At 38.6% G+C, this 12,940-nt stretch overlaps 1 protein-coding gene across 1 annotated transcript in view; it reads right to left on the minus strand.

Annotated features, from left to right (window-relative positions):
* Positions 1-12,940, minus strand: part of LOC105826522 (microtubule-associated serine/threonine-protein kinase 4-like) — a 167,971-nt gene that overhangs the window by 118,436 nt on the left and 36,595 nt on the right. The gene's annotated exons all lie outside the window — the stretch shown is intronic.

Here is a 12,940-nt window from a genome sequence, read left to right on the forward strand (position 1 = left end):
TTTTTTTTTTTAACCATTTCTATGTTTTGTCATATTTGATTAGAACTAAAGAACTTACACAACCATCAGTAACCAAAGCACATTTTGCAGTCATCTTCACAGTTAAGGAAAATGACAGGCAGCAAGGTAGGAAGAAAGAGCACATAGAAATAAGCGCAACTCAAGCTGAATGGAAATTAAACTTCCCTTGCTGATAGTACTCATGCATGCATCTTTCATTCAGGACCATACATTTATAAAAGCAAAATTCGATTAACTGGAAATATATATGGGGAATTACACTACAAATACTAATTTCACTTTCATTTGTAAAATGCTGAAGAAAAGTATTACTACTGAAGGGGGTGGGGATGGAATATCTGCACATTAATACAGAATATGTGATTTCTTCTCCAAGCAACATTAGCATTATTTATTCTATGAGGATACATCTAGAATGTTAAGGGGTCTCTGGGCACTGTCCAATTGTGATCAGTTTGCAGATTGCTAAACTATTAGACACTGAAGATATTCTCCTTGGTGGTAAGACAGTGTCTTCTGTTAAAACAATGATAATTTTTATCTGTGTTTGTCTCCCAGTAAACTAGATAGGGTATTGATTTAGGCTGGACATCCAAACACCCAAACAATGAATGGTGAATAGATTCAGTCATTAAAGGTAGGCAAAGACAGATACTTTATTCAGCTGATCCACAATCAGTACATGAAGTAGAAATAATTCATAAGACCTCTGGAAGGAGTATTTTTCCTTTAAGTTTTATCTTTACTGAATCTTCTCAGAAATATGGTGAATAATATTTATTCAATAACTGCAAAAATAAATAAAGGAGAAAGATTTGATACCACTGAGCAAAGTAAGACATATGGGCTCTCAAAATACAATTTTGCTTGGGGAGAATGAAACCAATATACCCAATATTTGATCTTACATGCATTACATACCTAAGAATTCTCGCTCACAGGCATAAACAGAGGCATTTTTCCTTTCCAAGGCACTAAAGAAGGAAAACATTTCACTTAGTAATTTATAAAATGTATGTGGGCCTGACACTTTAGAGTACTTTAAAACTGGGAGATATTCTTACTTTATAAAGTCAAGTCATGGCAGAAAGAAGGTGCACTTGCAATGCAAAAAGCATTCTCTTAGCCAATAAAGCCAGCTACCTTAGAATTCTCTCCCCACTGCATGGAGAAACCAGTGAACCTAATCAAGTGAGGTTATCAGAGTTTCTTTAATCGAATCTAGAGTCCCACCCACATTGTCTCCTCATCAATATTCCTCCATGCTTCCTCTTCCCCAGCTGCAAAAGACCAGATAACCCTCTGACTGATGGGCGATACACACAAGCTTATTTTCTACTGTTAAATGGAGTTAACACACCACGGGAAGTTATTGCAGTTACTGAGTAAACGGAAAAGGGTTAAATGTGGAATTTAATGGAACAGGGTTTAACAACATTCCCAACCTCATCAGCAAGCAAGCAGGCAATTTCTGAGGAAAATATGCTAGAGAAGACAAATCTTATGAAAGAATGTGGAGACAGCATTCAAATTATTTCAGGGTTACAAAAAACAACTCCAACCCCAAGCAATATGTGATATGCAGTGGTCCCTATGGTGCAGAAAGGTCTTTCTCTCACACGGCCCCTCCATAGCACCCTCCCCTGGGTGTCTCCAGCCCACCAAGCCTGCCTTCCTCTGCGACATCACACGCCCCACTGTCTTTACTGCCATGTTCTTTGTTCATCTCCTTGAAGATGCCATCCCCAACTTTTACAGACCACTGAACTTCCAAAGCCATTAAATTTCTAAGGGCTTAATTTTTCAATAAATATTTTCCACATTAAAGGAAAAAAGCAGGGGAAACTTATTCGTAATGGTTTGTGAATTTTAAAAAAAAACACATTAGAAGTTTTCTATCACGCCATTCTTTGTACTCAGAATAGGTACAACCAGCCACACTTCAGCTACGTTGGCCTAGTTACTAATGAGCCAGTTTCCACTGTATGAATGTTAACACACATGCGCTTCACACTGCATCATGATGCATGAGTAAGTGTAGAATAATTACCAAGTGATGCATCTTGTTTCCCAAATTGGAGTGTAAACTCCTGGAGAGAGACTACTCTGAGCACCCTTTGTAGTGGTGTGCTGTCTTTGTATTCTCTCCTCAGAGCACCCTACCTTTGAGTATTTGCTGCAGGGCAGGCTGGACCCACCTTGATATTGGTTTCTCGTCAAAGAAACTCGGGACAAAAAGTTGACATCAAGATTATTGGTCTTTGGCAAATTCACTCCTAGAACTAAAATCTCTTGACATCCAAGTTACTGTTCTTTCCAGTAATTCCCAGTTTCTAGAATTCAGCTCTTTGTCTTCTTTTACTGCTGACCAGGAGCCAAATACCTGGGTTCTGGTTCCAGCTCTGCTACCACCTAGCTACACAACTTGAGTCACTTTTACTTCTCTTTCGGCTCCCTCAGCTACAAAATGCTTAAGCCCTTTCTGTGAAAAGTCCATGAATCTGAATTCTAAAAAAAAAAATTTTTTAATGTATCACAGTCTTCTAATATATCACAATCTTTTAACATAAAAGCATTAATACCCTAACATTAAAGACAGTTATGAAGCATTTAACACCAAATTTCTAAGACTCCAATCACAATGCAACATATCTGAACTAAAAGCAGTGCCTGTTCACAATGTGGTGAAGGTTAAATCAAGGAATGAATGAAAAGCATCAGCTCGATGTTGGGCATTTAGTAAAACACTCAATAAGTATTAGCTATTATTAATATTGAAACAAATATTGAAACTAGTTCTCCAAATTTTCATCAAAACCAATAATTTCAATGTAAGCAGGGTGACAGAACTGAGTCTATAGAGAAATTCCCCCCAAAAAAGAAATCATGATGCATTCACTTGGCCGCTAACCAAACATAATCACAGAAAGCACATCCCAGCAACCCAGAATTTCCATATTTAATTTTGTGTGATTCTCTCATCTTTGAGCTAAATCTTATTTGTTTCCTGCTTAAAACTAATCTGAACATAATTCTGAATAAAGCCACCTACCAAAAAAGTGAAAAGTTTTTTGTTCTACTAATATGGTTTTATCCATGCAGTGGCTAAATTAGTCTTTCCTCTAAACCTCATTTCCACCTTTGCTACTCAATCTGCACTCAAAAAAAAAAAAAAAAAATCAACAACAGTTAAAACTTCGATTTTCTTTTACATACTCTGTCCACTTGAAACTTTCCTTCATCTCACTTCTCCTCTGAAATGAGGAACGCAAAGTGGCCACTTCTGCAGCTCTGTCCTCACCTAAGTTTCCTTACAGTCTCTTCTCTGACGGCCCATCTCCATCTCTGGGTCCCCAGTGCTTTCATGAAGCTCTTGGAAAGATCTATTTACTCCATAGCAACCAGGGTCCTTCAGAACCAAACCACCTCTGGTTACCTTATAAAAAAGATCACAGATGTAGCATGTTTGATGAATACCACTCTCCTTTCGGAATACCTAATGGAGGATTATCCTGTACCACTTCTATTTTCCAGAAACCAAGCTTTAGCATCAGGACTTTATTAAGCATTACCCCTCAGAGAGGTCTCCCTGACCATCATATCTTCCTCCTTCACCAGTCTCTAAGCCCCATGAGGGCAGGGACTTTGATTCATTCAACAATGGAGGCCAGATGTCCAGTACAGTGTCTCTGAAAACACAAGGTATTCAATATGTAACTGTTGAACAAATCAGTGAAATCCGGGATGCTCGTGTGGTTCAGCACCGTGCCAGGCTCTAAGGGAAAAAAGTAATAGACATGGTCCTCCCTTATAGAGCTTACAATTTTATTGGGGAAGCAAGACACACTACAATTAGAGAAAAATGCACTAATATCAAAAGGTGTGGTATAAATTTACAAGCACTCAGGAAGGAAGAGATAATTGAATGACCACAGCCATCTGAGAAGAATACATGGCAGAAGCAGGCCTTATGCTGGGCTTTGATGGATGTATTAAATTAGGGCTGGAAAATAATTCAGACAGCCTTCCACAATGAGAGGAAACCAGCAAAGCCTATACTAAGGAAGGAGATACGAATAACCCCGATCTCCTTGGAAATGACACATGCAAGACTCATGCTGCTGAACGAAGAGCCAGCTGGGCAGCCTGGAAACAGATTATCAAGGGCTAGATTAGGAAGAGCCTTGATTGCAGACTGGAGCATTTATATTTGACACCATGGTCAAAAGAAAAACTCAGCAGGTTCAGTGGGGAATGTCATGCTGGCACTGGGAGAGAACTGGCCCAGCAGTTACAGGATCAGCCAGGTAGCAAAGGACTGGAGGCAGGAAGACCAACAAAGGTAGAGTGGTCACCAGGGTGATGACTGTGGCAACAGAGAAGCAATAAATATTGAAAATGGGCAAGTTCCCACAACTGCTACCTCTTGGCCAGAGGAACAGAATAAAAGCAGAAAGGGAGAAATGATGATTTCAACAGGGATAAGAAATAACATGCATTCTTTGCCTCAAATAAATGCATATACTACCATGCCCTGGGAGATGAGAACAACATAATACTGTTAATGACAAATGCTTCAGTCCCTACATCAACTGGTAACACTTAAAATTAGCTAGGTGAGGTTGATTACAAGAATGAACTATTGAAAATCTATTATGGATCTAGCACAGCTCTGCCCCTTTGAACAAGTTGTCACACCATAGGCTAGAATACGAATTACTCCCCACAGATAGAAACAAGTGGCCTCACAAAGGCATCAGGCACCACATTGACAAGGCAAAGATCAAAACTCACTAATTCAAATGCTCAAGGCTGGTACCTAGTGGAGAGAGGTAATGAGAAGACTTGCCTCAAACAGAGCAACTTTTTTTTCTTAAACAGAAAGAAGAACCTAAAAAAAGTTAAAAGTAATATTAGTTTATACCCAAATTCCAAAGCAATTCCCAAAGCAAAGCATATTGTTACAAGAAAAAAAGGACAACACTCAGACAACTGGATTCTTCAGACCCAAGGTAACCAAAGAACCATCTTTCCCTAAAAAAAAAAAAAAACAAAAAACAAAAAACAAAACTATGTCATTCTCTAAGCTTGCATTAAAGATCGAATTCTATTTCTTAGGCCTGTAGTCCACACCCCTCCCCCACCCAACCTTCGGCTGTGGACCGGTACCAGTCAGTGGCCTGTTAGGAACCAGGCCACAGAGCTCCGCTCCCCACCCCATCCCGGAAAAACTGTCTTCCATGAAACTTAGGAACCTGGCTGCAGAGCAGGAGGTGGGCAGCTGCAAGCAAAGTTTCATCTGTATTTACAGCCACTTTTCCATTGCTTAGCATCACCGCCTGACCTCTAAGCTCACTTTGAGTACTGTGAATCATTTTGCTTAGTCTACACAGAGGTCGTGTAGCACGGAACTGAGGGAGTTCTCTGGCCAACAGCCAGTGAGGAACTGAGGCCCTCAGTCCAACGACAGTGAGAAACTGACCCTGCCAACAGGTACATGAGTGAGCCAGGAAGTGGATCTTCCCCTAGCTGAGCCTCCAGATGAGACTGCAGGTTTGGTTTGACTTCTGGAGTATACAGTTATGAAAGATTTGAGGCCAAGGCAGCCAACTAAGCCACACCTAGATTCCTGATCATCAGAAACAGGCAGATAATTGTTTTAAGCTGCTAAGTTTTAGAGGAATTTGTCACACAGCAATAAATAATACAATAATGTAAGTGCAATCTGTAAAACGTAACACAGTAAGTTTTAAAAAGTTATATCTGGGACAACAGTAAAAACATTTTAAAAGTCCTTTTAAGATATTTCTCGTCTTAAATCTATTTTTTTAATCCACTGTCATCTAGCACACCTGAAATGTGTCTAATTAACTGGTCAATGATAACAGCCACTGTTGGTGCTACCCCAAATCATAAGTAATCATCAATCATCAAAAAAAGTTTTGACAAATTTTACGAAGATATCAATGCTACGAAGGACACACAGCACTATAAGACTGAGTATTACTATCAGACATAGGTCTTTAAAGAAAAAAATTAAGCATGAAGAGTATACTAAACGATAAAAGAGCAATCCACTAGGAAATAACAATCCGGTATCTGTAAGGGCCTAACAGTGCCTTACAACATACAGAGCAAAAATTTAGACTTCATTTTCTTATTCCTAGATCTTTCCTGAATAGCAACTATTACCTTGTATGAGACATACATTTTTAAAAAAACGTTATCTTAATTAAATCTAACAGAACTTATACTTCTTATGGGAGCACCCATGGATATGATTTAAGCATTTCAAAGGTTAAGTGCAGTTAACATAACACAGATACCACTCCAACATGTGACATGGCAAGTACATACCAGGTGTGACAGAATGAATCACTGGCCCCAATTCTTTTCCCTCCACGTAGCCATACCCTTTGCCATGTGACTCTGCAGGTCCCCCCTCCAAAGGCAGTGTGTGCTTGCCCATCCATTTACTTTGAGCTCTGCCATGAGACTTGTTTTGACCAATAGGATAGGAACAGAAGTGATAACGTGCCAGTTCAGAGCCTAGGCTTTATTGCACGTATTTGGGTTAACCCAGCGAGTACTGGAGTATTCCATATACGTATCTGAGTTAACGGCTATATATTAGAGCCAGCTTCTACCAGCTCATGAAAGCTGATTATTTAATTTTCAGGAACTTATAGAACAAATGTTAAAAACATATCAACAGAGATTATATAAACTTAAACAGTAAAAATAAAGGTACTCAAAATTCATAACTTCCTAATTCTTTTACTACATTTTACTATTACTCATGTTTCTGAGGTTGTCTACTGTATCTGCATGATGAAAACTGCTAGCTGATGGGTGCTACTGTGCAGCTCTCTTCAGTGATGTCACATCAATACTAGTAGCTTGAAACCGACTGTAGTGGGAGTATTTACTCCACAAAACGGGCAAATGCTACAAATCAGAGCTTATCTGTTCTTCCATGGAGCCAGTTAGGCTTCTATTGCCATGAGAAATGCTTCCTGGGAGTTTCTGTCCCTTCATCCTGAGGCCCTAGAAGGAACACATAAGCAGTAGACTTGAGTCCAACCCATAGCAAGACGACCAGACCACAGCTTGAAGCAGAGCCACCAGCCAAAGCTGAGCCTAGATCTGCCGATCCACACTCACCCAGACAGCCCATGGGTCTGAGCATAAATGCTTATTGAATAATCTGAGTTAGGGGAGAGTCTGTTATTCAACATTATTGCAACAATGGTTGACTGAAACACATGGTCCAAGTTGGAGCTTGGTCAATTAGTCTATCTGAAGAAGAAAGACTCCCATTTAAGGAAAAAAAAAAAAAAAAAAGGGTGCACTGGTATAGGCCTTCAATGTGAGAAACTGATAAAATGCCAGACTCCAAATAGCATAGCGCTTTAGACGGCAGTATTAAGGACTAATTGAGACGTTAAAGGAGAACTGCCTGCGAAGGAAATTCAAGGATTTATGTAGCCGTACCATGTGCTGGGCCCTATACCAGGCACTGTAGATTCAGAGAGAGACAGAGAGCTCACTGTCAAAGGAAAAACAGATCAGTACAGAGGCAAATATGATCCAGGGTGCCAAGAGACAAGGGAAGGGACAAAGCACACATGAGAGGATCTGGCCCAGGTCATGGGATCAGGGAAGGCTTCCCAGTGGAAGTGATTTCTGAGCTGAGAATATTCTAATAGTTCCATTAGCGATAACTACAGACTAAAATAAAAAAAAAAAAAGCTGCTGCTAGAATGAAAAGCAGCAATTCCACAGCGGAAATGGCAGGCTTTGACAAATGATTAGATCAAAACGCATCACAGATAACCTTGGACCACCAACAGGGTGTGGGTATGGCCCATTTCTGCTCCCCCTACATCAGGTGGAGGCTGCTCCTAGGAGAGAAACTGTTCATCTCTGTAACCCCAGAGATACGCACAGAGCCTGGCTCAACACACGTGCTTAGGCACCGACAACCACAACTGTTCTCACCTCTCATTTGATGCTTTGTTCCCTTTACCTGACAGACAGCCTTGAACCTGTCCCAGTAATAAAACTCAACAGCTCAAATTTTGTCAGCAGTTCATAACAGCACTTATAGACAGCACTTGTTTATAAGTAGTAAGATATCCACATGGATTAATGCAGCATCTGGGCCATGGTTTCCAGGAAACATTGAGTCACAAAAGCAGGAATATCTTGTACTCCCAACCAAGGAAGAAAGTGCAGACATGTAGAGAACATGATACCCTTTATATACTTTGTAAAATCCAAAGCACACACATATTACTTATGCTTATGAAGGTATGTCCAAGCCACTCAGCTAACACAAGCAATTTTACATAGAAAAATGAAATTTAAAGGTTTTTAAAAATTAATATTTTTAAACAGCCCCAATTTATATTTGATGGTCATAATCACAAAATATGAAGTCTTACTGTAAGATTTTTGCTTCAAGAATTAATTCTGCAAGTATTTTACATTATTTGACTCTACTGCAAATAATGTAAAAATCAACTTCATTTTAGCCACACTGGTAAACCAAGCATACTAAAGCCATTCTATTAGATGACAATTCAAATATTGAAACACCGAAGGAAAATAAAATATTTGACAAGGCTTTCATTTAGAAACATCTCAGGATACAGTTCAATCGAGCACCAATCTATTCTTCTGAGATTGTTAGTCTGCAATGAAATATTAAAATTAATAAGGCCATTTTCTTCAGAGACTTGAGTAAAAAACTCTGTAGGAACGTCACAGACAAGACAGAATTGTTTAATTTAAGAGGGAAAAAAAGCTAAATCACCAAGCCATTACTCTTTCTCTGCTACCGTTAAATACACACCTAACACATTTCCGATACAAAAACCAAAATATAAACTATGGAAGAGACACAACAGGGTGCCCTGTTTTATTTTCCTGCTTCGACTGAACATCACTCTTGAGCATCCTATTCATTTGACTCTTTTTTCATCAAATATTTTTCTCCTCAGCTGCCTCTCTGCCAGGCCAAGTTAAACTTTCCCAAATCATCTTGTTCTAATCATAGCACAGCAAACTCCAGTAAAAATAACTGAGTAAAGCTACCCTGAAATGACTGGTATGTACAGCAAAGTAGCTTCAGAATTATGATTTTTTTATTATAATATGACCCAGATTACCACATTGTCACAAAGCCTGAAAATAGCAAGGAAAGACTAAATGCGACATACACACAGGACTACGTTAACCACTCAAATGAAGTTAGGAATTTCCTTCAAGTTGTAGAAGGTCAGTGATGTAAATGACTTATCAGATGTAATTAAAGTACAGGTTATTAGCGTTAGGTCTAATTCCCACCGTGCCCCATACATTTCTCAAGTTCAACTCAGAAACCCAGACATTTTCCTTTATGTTTAAGGCAGCAAAGGTAGAGGCATGAGAAGTGAATTGTGCAGTAAATTCTCAAGCAGCATTTATGGGCCGCCAGTGGTAAGAGAGGCCGAAGTTAGCCAGGTGTGAGCATACAAATGGGCCTTTACTTCCCGTGTTGCGTGCAGGGAGCCTGGAACCTCACAGCGCTCCCACGCCACAGGAATTTTGTTTGGTTACACCAACATCGTCTTCAATCAAACCACAAACCACTGATGCCACAGTTAGATTATTTAGAACATTTTATCTTCTCTTTTTTCCTTATTTGAAATAATGCAGATAATTCTAGGAAAAAAAAAAACTTTTAGATTTGGCTTATCTATGTAAAACATTGGATAATAGCTTTCAACCGTCACTATAAACACTTAGCTTTTGCTCTTATTGATTTCTTTATTCGGTATCCAATGTCATTTGGGAAAAACAACTTTGCAGATATTTCGAAACTACAACGCAGAAATGTTTAGATGTTGTACTCAAGGATACAGGGCAGCCACTGGGGAGTGGGAGGAGAGGTGAATCAGAAGTTGGAATAATTAGTTTTGGAGAGGGCTTTTCCAAACTCACCATTTGTTTACACATTTGAAGATCTGTTATGGAAATACAAAATATTTAAATAATGTCCCAATCAGTGATCCCAGAGCCAAACTTTTGAGAAACATCCCAAGTGTTTCAGAAGAGAACAGGGACACAGGTTATGAATAGACAGTTTACGTGGCCAGGGATTTAGTATTTGAGGGTCATTCAGAAATTAGTTTACGAAGCGCTAACATTCATAACCCCAAATCTTAGTCCTATTACAGCAATTAAGTGCACTGGGAAAACCAATCAATGTTTTATTACATTTGGAAGCAGAGGGCATATCCCCAGATGTGAAATCAACAGGAATGATTTAGACAAACAGCTAAGTAGGACACCTTAAAGGTTATTTTTAAAGTCATTTAAATTTTCAATCACATTGATAGCAATAAGCTTTTAAAAGTTATAGTCTTTAAGCCTAGGCATTACAAAGAAACCCGATGTCAATCTTGAGTCTGACATTTGCTTCTGTCAGCTAGGGTAGCTGCTTGGGGCTATAGTGTTCTGGAGTTATGTGGCCTATTCTTGTACAGTCATGATAAATGGTTTCATAAAGTACTCTTGACACATCTGACGTCACCCACTGAAGCAGAGAAATAAGTGAAACATGAATTAGAGGTAAATGAGAAGGGGTACAATGATTTTCTAGAATATGGTGTTAAAACATTAATAAAAAAATTGGTATCTGTGAATATAGATATGAATGCTATATTCTTCCTTACAATAATACCAGCTTTCGGGAAAAACTGTACTAGATTAACACCTTATCATGTTTTTGTTATTCCTACATAAGCTAAAATGACAAGCTAAGTAGCGATGGAATGTCACTTTTTTAAAGCTAGCAATTGAAAAGAATTTTTAGCACTTAGAGAAGCTCAAGGCTTCAGCAAGTAGTAAAGGATTAAATCGGAGTCTATAATTGGGACTTTAAAATATATGTTGCTGTCACAATTCAATTTCTGATGTCTGCCTCTATATAACCAGTGGCATCCCTTATAAACGTTGGGCTCTAAGCAATCAAAATGATTTATCACAAAATAATTTTAGAAGTATATCCTTTAATAATGATTAATGACCAAAAAGTTCTTTCATTCAGATCTCATTGCATGGCAAAAACGGTTTATAACATTTACCCACTACATGGTGTGGAGAGAATGATTATGAAACACAGAGGGGTAGAGGAATGAGACCAAACAAATAAACAAAAAACCCACTGTTTCAATTGTTGGCAAATGCCCTATGATTTACTATGTTATCAATTCAATTCCAGAACATTTTAACCTGTTATAGTAAAATCAAAACATTAGCAATATGGAACAAAAAAATACAACTATTTTAAGTCATATGTCAATAAAGAAATATTTCTCTCTAGAATGTTTTAAAACCAAAAATGAAAAAGTTTCACATCTGGGAAGAATGTCCTAGCAGAGGAGGAGGAAAAGGGAAGAAAGGTGGAATGGGCTGGAATTTGAAAAAGAAAAGTTTTTAACATCTGAAAAGTCAAAATTCGAAGTAAAATTATAAATGCTGCAAGAGATTTGCAAGCAGTATAAAATGGTTTAATATAAAAGGATATAATTTTAGACCTAATTTACCATTACTTTTTTAATAATAAAAGGGTAGCTAAGTAAATAATATGATTTCAAGATATTTAACTGGTTGGGAGAAAAAAATGTGTGTTGAAGTCTTTCTTTACATACAGACATTTGCTAAGTTAATTAAATCTTAAAAGCAGCTTCTCTAACCATGTTCCACTGGTTGGGAATGGTCAATGTATGTACTTAAAAATAAAAGTGAAATAAATACTCAGTAACTCTGAACTGTCCAACGCCATTACCACCTCCCCAAAGCCCGAGCTGAGATATTAATCAAATTATTAAAACATGGACATAGTTTTTGTACATCATTCTGAAAAATTAACTGGAATAACTTTTTCCCCATCCACTTCACAGTCTGAAAGAACCAAATTTAGGATTCCAACATTTCAGATAATTGTCTATAAAAATCAATGTGCCTATAAAAACAAAGTAACAGAAACTTAGATCTTAATCCAGATTTTTCTGTGATGAGTCAGCAAAGTGACTTGAATTACAGCTCTTCATCTCTCTGGGCCTAAGTTTTACCCAAAATGATAGAGTTAGGTTTATAGGGGTTCTAATCTTTCCTGGTCACAGGGCTTGTGACATTTGGGTAAAAGGCTCAGGATATCCCCTAAAAAGGAACAGTCACACGCCCAACACTTTCTACATGAGTCGACTCTGGGGAGGTAGACCACCACACCTCCTGTCCCCAAAACTCATCCATCAGTCTCACCTCCAATCCCTGTCCTGGGAGATTTCTAAGTTCCCACCTAGTTCTGATACTCAGACACTGTCATTAGGGTATGATACCTTACCCCTTGACAAAGTACTTCGCAAAATTAAAAGACTGGGCCATACCCACCATTGTCAGAGCCTGGATATGACAATGTACATTTCAGAGAGCTAAGAAATGTCCTATATGTGACATCTTATCCAGTTTCAATTTTTTTTTTTTTTTTTAAATCTACTTCAAATGCAGCTCTCTGAAGCAAAGAATTAGAACTCATTAGACCTGTGCAGCCATGGTCATCTCTTGTAGATCCCTATTTGGGAGATTGTACAGTGTTGGTTGGATCCCAGCTTCTGCAGGCTTGGCCATTCCTACGTGTAGCCTCTGGAAGCCAACTGTACCAGATGGAATGCCCCCCCTATTACAGAACAGTAATAATAAGGAGGTGAGTACCTCTCTCAGGGATTCAATCCATAAACCGAGCTGAGCCAATGAGATATCTCAATAATTTGAATTAAGAAACAAAGCAAGGCTGGGCATGGTGGCTCACGCCTGTAATCCTAGCACCCTGGGAGGCCGAGGCGGGCGGATTGTTTGAGCTCAGGAGTTC

This window comes from Propithecus coquereli, unplaced genomic scaffold (genome assembly GCF_000956105.1).
Source record: "Propithecus coquereli isolate 6110/MARCELLA unplaced genomic scaffold, Pcoq_1.0 Scaffold9, whole genome shotgun sequence".
Taxonomy (NCBI): Eukaryota; Metazoa; Chordata; class Mammalia; order Primates; family Indriidae; genus Propithecus; species Propithecus coquereli.